At 48.1% G+C, this 7,699-nt stretch overlaps 1 long non-coding RNA gene across 1 annotated transcript; it reads right to left on the bottom strand.

The window, feature by feature from the left end:
• Positions 1-1,576: 1,576 nt before the first annotated feature.
• On the bottom strand, positions 1,577-7,466 carry LOC115082183. Its single transcript, XR_003854101.1, has 3 exons — positions 7,366-7,466; positions 6,653-6,795; positions 1,577-1,694 (listed from the first exon to the last, which is right to left on the bottom strand). It is a non-coding gene; the product is annotated as an uncharacterized LOC115082183 (long non-coding RNA).
• Positions 7,467-7,699: the final 233 nt, after the last annotated feature.

The raw sequence follows: 7,699 nt of genomic DNA, 5'->3' as shown, positions 1-7,699 counted from the left end.
CTGACGGGAGATATGTAATTGTATATTTGTTTAATTGTTCAATCTGTTTGATGTAATTCTCTGTTCCTTGTTCCGTGTAAACCGAAGTGGTATGCACTAGTGCATGAACTCCGGTATATAAAAGCCTTTAAATAAATAAATAAATAAATAAATAAATAAATAAATGTAGAGGTCTACAAAATCAAGAGTGGAATAGAACTGATAATTGAAAATAGGATATTTACTCTTTCAAAAAATGCAAAGACATGGGGACACTTCATGAAGTTAGTAAGTAGTGCATTCAAAACAAATTGGAGAAAATTCTTTCACTCAATGCACAATTTAGCTCTGCAATTCATTGCCAGAGGATGTGGTTAAGGCAGTTAGTGTAGCTGGGTTTAAAAAAGGTTTGGACAAGCTCCTGGAGGAGAAGTTCATTAACTGCTATTAATCAATAGGGAATAGTCCATAAACTAATATTAAGCAAGTAGACTTAGGGAACAGCCACTGCTTATCACTGTGTGATAGCGGCATAGGAACTATTTACTGTTTGGGATCCTGCCAGGTTCTTGTGGCCTGGTTTTGGCCTCTGTTGGAAACAGGATCCTGGGCTTGATGGACCCTCAGTCTGACCCAGTATGGCAAGTCTTATATTGTTACATAAATATTGACTTCTAAATTTAAAAACAAACAAAAAAAAAAGAATGCTCCCCAGCTGCCCCTCTGCAGAGCCCCCACTGCCCCCCGACCTCTTCTGCATCTCTCTGAGGCTGAAAAGGGCAGGAGCAATCCCTGCCCGCCTCCACTTAAAAAATAGTGCTGGTTCTCAGGGCCGGCGCCACGATGGCGTAAAGTAATGCGGCTGTAAAACCAGCTGGCGACAGCTGGCCCTGAAAACCAGGACTGGCAGGGCAGGGGCAGCTGGGAATCGCTGTGGCCACTTTCAGACTCAGAACGTTGCAGAAGGGGTGAAAGGGGGGGGTTGTATTTCTTGCTGAAATGAATAGTCGAGTCCTCCAAATCCAAAGGCCAGGAGCTGAAACCCTGGCGGTGCTCGCAGCTCTGGGAATCATTCGCATCATAAGTGGCAGAGAATCCAGGCTCTCATCTACTGAACCTCTGCATACACTGAAGAGGATGCGTAGGAAAACAAAGATCAAAGATTTAGAGAACAGACAAATGGACTGTGATGTTTATAGTTGGGTTTTTCGGGAAGCCCCTTATCCACTGTGACTCTAATGTGTCCCCAATTTGCTCATTGGCTTTTATCTCGTGCAGCGCTGAGGACACTGCAAGCACCATAGAGGAAGCAGTAATGCTGTCTTTGCATCTTAATGATGAGTTGTTTCACTGCTGGAGCATCCTTTTTCCCTTCTCATTCCAATTTAAGTGGCTGCACTTAACAGAAAGGGAAGAGAAGCCCGTCTGACCCGCACCCTTCTCTGGTACACAGAAAGTTGCTTATTTTACCAACGTCCACCTCGCACAGCCGCAGGTTGCTCCGGGCCACAGCTACCTGCCTTAGATATCAGGGATCAAACACTTCTGACTCTCTGCTCAGAAATGCAATATTAATCACAGCTTACTCACAGGATCTGCCGGCGTTCCCTTCAGCTCTGCCTCTGCTCAGGTGCGCTGGATGTCCCAGTTGTTTTGTGTTACTGAGCCGGCTCAGCCCAGTGCCGGCAGCAGGAGTAACGCAAGCCCATTGGCCACTGAGAAAGGCAGCGAGTTAATGCACAGCTCAGCACTACATAAGTCTCCCAGCAGCCTATCCCCCTCTTACAACCTTATAAATAAAATATTTTAGTGAAATCATAATTTCTGTAGCAGTGATGGTACAATCGGCCCAGCTGACCATGGGGCCAGTGGCGCTTTATAGAGTACAAAGGGAAATAAAGTTTGAGAATTTCTCTCTCTTCTCCAGGAATGAAGAGAGATGAAAAATACAGGGTCAACACTGAAAGGAATTTATCTAAGTTCAGGCTTAGCTGGATAAAGCACAAGTTTTAAAAGTTCTGCTGGTTTTACCATCCCTGCTACAGGAGAGAAAGAGAGAGAGACCCATTATAAGGCTCACATATAAATATATTATTTATACCACTGTAAGAGGGGCCATTAGTACTCAAGGTGAGGTTTTGTTGGAGGTCTAGGGTTTGGGGGGCAGTTTTACATGCACAGTGAGACGTACGAACAGCACAGTGCACATCAGTGAAGATTTGATGTGATTTGGAGTGAGGAAAGGAACACAAAGGTGAGATTTCTGCAATGTACTCTCAACCTAGCTTGATGCACTCTCTACCTGGTACTATCAAGCTAGGGTGAGAGTACATTGCACAAATCTCACCTTTGTGTCCCTTTCCTCACTCCAAATCACATCAAATCTTCACTGATGTGCACTGTGCTGTTCGTACGTCTCACTGTGCATGTAAAACTGCCCCCCAAAACCTAGACCTCCAACAAAACCTCACCTTGAGTACTAATGGCCCCTCTTACAGTGGTATAAAAGTTTGACTAATATGTGTGTTGCGACCGCTCTGCCTCACCTCTCTTTTACCCTTTTCCTCCTCCATTGGAAGAATGGCTGCCTCCGCTGCTGTTTGCTGAAACCGTCGGTATCTCCGAGCCAGCATGGGCGTCCCAGTCCGCCATGCTCTTCCCGAGGCCCTCCTAGGGCACATGCGCGCATGCTGCCTACGTTTTTGAATACATCATGGTGGGAACCTCGGGGGCGGCCCCACCGCATGACGTCAGTACCTCCAGGTATTTAAACCTCCGCTCCAATTGAACGAGTTAGCAAGGACTTCGGTTTTGCTACTCTGACCCCTTCTAAGCTGCTCGCTTGGATTCCTCACTACCCTCCGGGGTACCTCGCTCCTACGGAAGCTCTGGGTACCCGCTCCTCGGGGGCCTCTTGCTTCTACTCGCCCTCCGGGGTTAATCTGCCTAACCTTAAGGATACCCGCTCCTCGGGGGTCCTGTCTGCTTTCTTTCAGGAACCCTCTACGCTCCTAGGTACTCGCTCCTCGAGGGCCTACTCTATTCTGGGCATCCTGCATCTCTGACCTCGGGTACCCCTCTTCATTCAACTTCTGAAGGAAGTTACTGGCACTGCTACTCTCTGAGTATCTCTACGATCCAGCTCTCTTCATCTCACCCTTCAGGTGCTCGGCCTATCCCGCGCTGCGGAACACTACCGCACCTTTGCTACATCTGGGTGAGACCATCAACTACAGAGACTGCCTGAGCTTGCTGTGATATCACCGGACTACAGTACTGTCCATTCCTTGGGCGAGATTCTATTTTCAACTGCAGTATAATAAAGCTTTCTCTCCTCAGTGTCTGCTTACTAAGAGTCTAACCAATGGTTGTGGTTCCCCACGGGGCCCCTCCCCATGGGAGGAGTCAGCGCCACTTCGACCAAGGGTCCACAATATGCCACAAACCCAACAGATTGCTAACTCCTTGGACTCGGCTCAGCTCGCAGCCTTGCAGGCCATTCCTGGCCTAGCCTAACAGATCACTGAGTAACATAAGTCTCTAGAAAGCCTGGCTGCTGCCTTCAATCATTTACATGCTCAACTGAATACTTCGGCAACTCCAGTGAAAGAATTGATGTCTCCGGTGGTGACTGTCAAGACCACTGTACCGTTATCCACGCCTACCCGCTTCACGGGTGAAGCAAGGATGTGTAGAGGGTTTGTTAACCAATGCAATATGCATTTTTCTTTGCAAACTACCCTCTTTCCCACAGAAGCTTCCAAGACCACCTATATCTTATCTCTACTTGAAGGAAGAGCCTTGGCTTGGGCTTCACCGTTATGGCAATGTGAAGATCCTATCCTGAATGACCTATCAGGATTTCTGAAACTTTTCAAGTCTGTCTTCGATGACCCGGCTCGCCAGACCATCGCTGGATCTGCTCTGCTCAATCTCCAGCAAGGTAATAAGCCGCTAGCAGACTATTTATTTATTTATTTAACAGTTTTATATACCGCAGTTCAGGTAACAATGTTACTAATCACTTCGGTTCACATTTCAACAATTACAATGACAATATAACACATAGCTTATAATGTCTTACATAGACTATGCGATCGAATTCAAGACTTTAGCATCCAAACTACACTGGTACACAGAATGTTTATGTGCTATCTTCATGGAGGGAATCAATTCTCGCTTAAAGGACGAACTAGTGGCTCGCGATCTGCCTGATAGCCTTGAGTCTCTTATGGAACAGGCCGGGAGAATTGACTGCTGGATTCGAGACCAGACTCAAGAGGCTAAGAGTTCTCGGAAGCCCATCCCGGGAGCTAACCGTCCTAAACCTGTGCCAATTGCCTCAAGCCTACCATCTGCACCCTTAGAAGAAGACGAGCCTATGCAATTAGGAAGAAGTCATTTAACTTCTAGAGAAAGACGATTCCACAAACACATGGGGTTATGCATGTACCGTGGCCAATCAGGCCACACCGTCCAAACCAGTCCCATCTGTCCGGGAAACTGACTGGCCTAGGATCTGCAGGAGGACTCCTCCTAGGCCTCACCATTCCAACTCCTCCATTGTCTCTACCAGTCTCACTCCTCTGCGGAAGTCTGGAGTTTCAGACCCTTGCCCTCATAGACTCCGGTGCTGGAGGAAATTTCATCTTAAAACGCTTAGTAGAACATCTACAGATTCCTACCATACCTATAGCTAAGCCATTGCTATTGTCTTCAATCCATGGGGAACCACTTCCTGGAGAAGTTTCATTGATTACCCAGGCCATCGGCCTGCGCACCGGAGCTTTACACTCTGAAACCATCTCCTTCCTCGTATTGGAAAAGGCCATGCATCCGGTGGTACTTGGACTGCCCTGGCTACAAGATCATATGCCACAGTTTAACTCGGCAATGCTGGAATTATCCCGGTGGGGACCTGGCTGTCATGGCCGGTGTTTCGCGGAAATCCCGCCACTAATATGCATGCCTACTACACCATCTTTACCAGGTTTGCCTCCACAATACGCCTAGACTAGGGGGCACTCCATGAAGTTAGCATGGGGCACATTTAAAATTAATCGGAGAAAGTTCGTTTTTACTCAACGCACAATTAAACTCTGGAATTTGTTGCCAGAGGATGTGGTTAGTGCAGTTAGTATAGCTGGGTTTAAAAAAGGATTGGATAAGTTCTTGGAGGAGAAGTCCATTACCTGCTATTAAGTTCACCTAGGGGTGGATTTTCAAAGGGGTACGCGCGTTCCCCCCGAAAACCTACCCCCAAACCCCCCCTGCGCATGACGAGCCTATTTTGCATAGGCTCGGCGGCGTGCGCAAGCCCCGGGACGCGCGTAAGTCCCGGGGCTTTGCAAAGGGGGCGTGTTGGGTGGGAGGCACTAATTTCGGGGCGGGGCAGGAGGCGTGTCAGGGGCATGACGCCGGCCCGGGGGCGTGGCCGAGGCCTCCGGACCAGCCCCCAGGTTGGGTGTTGGCACCCCAGCAGCCCGCTGACGCACGCAGATTTACGCCTGCTGGAAGCAGGCGTAAATCTGCCAACAAAGGTAGAGGGGGTTTAGATAGGGCCGGGGGGGTGGGTTAGGTAGGGGAAGGGAGGGAAAAGTGAGGGGAGGCGGAAGGAAAGTTCCCTCCGAGGCCGCTCCGATTTCGGAGCGGACTCGATGGGAACAGGCAGCACGCGCCGGACTCGGTGTGCACAGGTTGCACAAATGTGCACCCCCTTGCGTGCGCCGACCCCGGATTTTATAAGATACGCGCAGCATATTAGCCAAGTCCCATAGTTCGCTTTCAGCCCTGAAAACTGACCTCCAGTGGCCACTTTTTGTCCATCCATTTTTTCCTGAGATTATGGAGTCTTAGCTGCTTATCTGCGTCTGAAGTTCTCGTACAGAGCCGCAGCGCAATCCTGCAGCCAAAGGCAGCCAAAGGCAGGCGTTAATTTCAGCCAGCACCGGGAAAGTGTACAGAAAAGCAGAAAAAACTGCTTTTCTGTACACCCTCCGACTTAATATCATGGCGATATTAAGTCGGAGGCCCCAAAGATAAAAAAAAAAAATTAAAAATCTAAAAAATTAAAAATCTGCCCGCAGCCCACGGGTGGGAAGACGGGCGCTCAATTTTGCCGGCGTTCGTTTTCCGAACCCGTGCCTGTCAGCGGGCTCGAGAACCGACGCTGGTAAAATTAAGCGTCGGCTGTCAAACCCTCTGACAGCCGCCGCTTCTGACAAAAAGGAGGCGCTAGGGACGCGCTAGTGTCCCTAGCGCCTCCTTTTTACCGCGGGCCCTAATTTGCATGCCTGGGCTTCCTGAATCGCGCGCCCAGGAGAGTGTGCGCTCGCCAGCTCTCCCGCAAAGTTTTCTGTATCGGCCCCGTATGTGAGGGGCAGGACAGGGCGTTCTGAGGCAAGGAAACCTAAGACCCATTTACAGTTTCATTACTAAATAGGAATATTACAGCAATGCAAAGAAAACACACACAAAATAGAAATACAACTAAAATGTCCTGGCTAACTTTAAGATAACCAAGTATTTTCGGCAGTGTGGCCACACCACTGACTATCTTGGCCACGTTTGGCAGATAAACTTATGACGCTGGACAGCATCTCAGTATCGGGCCTTAAATACTCACAGAGATGTGCGAGAAAATTAAAGAATGATATAAACACTACGCACTCACTGTCCAGTGCCAAGAGGTTTGCTCTGGTTCGCAGCCACACACACAGCCGCCTCCTTAACACCGCCCGGGCTTACACTGACAGGGTCAAGGGTCAAGGCTCCAGGCTCTTGTAAATCCGCCTTGACCTTGCTGGAGAGAGCAATCTGGAAATGCAAATAAGAAGTAAAAAACTAAAAACAGTTGATTGCAGAAGGGCAAATTAAGAAAAAAAAAAGTACTACATTTATGCAAGCTTCACAATTATTTCAAGGTAACAACTCTGGAATAGAAATAGCACCATAGACTGCAACCAGAAAAAAGCCATCGGCTGCAGGTTCCATGCTAGCGTTCTTCCCTTCTCCTTCCTGTTTTGCTAATCTCGCTATTCACGCAGTTATACGTAAAGCCTGTTGCTGAATTTACTGTTCTACTGTAAACCGATTAGATGTTCCAAATGTTGATCGGTATATAAAAACCACTAATAAATAAATAAATAGGTGCTGTATATTCCTCCAGTTCCAGTGCAGGCTAATAGGAGAGGGGCCAGGGGCCAGAAAGCAGCCTTTACTTCCAGCTGTTCACGGTCAGCTGATGGTCAGTTCAGTTACAGTTCTTATTCCAATGGCCAGGAGCCAATTACTTCATGTATCGACTTGCAATGCGAGGGCACTGATCCATCAGCCTGGAGAGCAATTAAACTCACCTTTAATTAGAAGGGCTGCTGATTGACTGACCTGTTAGCTGGGAGAGCCAAACGTCCCCGCAGTTGCCGCCGTGTTTTCCGAAGGACGAGGGGCTGCGGGTGTTGCCTGGAGGAGATTCGTGCATGGCCGGCAGCGCCCCTTGCATCAGTGGGAGGCAGCTCTGCCATTCACTTTCATTTCCCAGCAACCCGGGGACATTTTTACCTCTTTCCTAAACTAGAAATTCAGTGGAGGTGGATTTTCAAAACAGAAGAATTAATTCTAAACTGAAAGGGACGAGTTACTAGGGAACTACACAGAATTTTTTACATTTCTTTTTTGGTTTTTTTGTTTTTTTATTTCAATGAAAAAAAAAAGAAAAAAA

The sequence above is a fragment of the Rhinatrema bivittatum genome, unplaced genomic scaffold (genome assembly GCF_901001135.1).
Source record: "Rhinatrema bivittatum unplaced genomic scaffold, aRhiBiv1.1, whole genome shotgun sequence".
In the NCBI taxonomy this organism is placed as follows: Eukaryota; Metazoa; Chordata; class Amphibia; order Gymnophiona; family Rhinatrematidae; genus Rhinatrema; species Rhinatrema bivittatum.
This window is presented reverse-complemented; position numbering and strand designations above follow the sequence as displayed.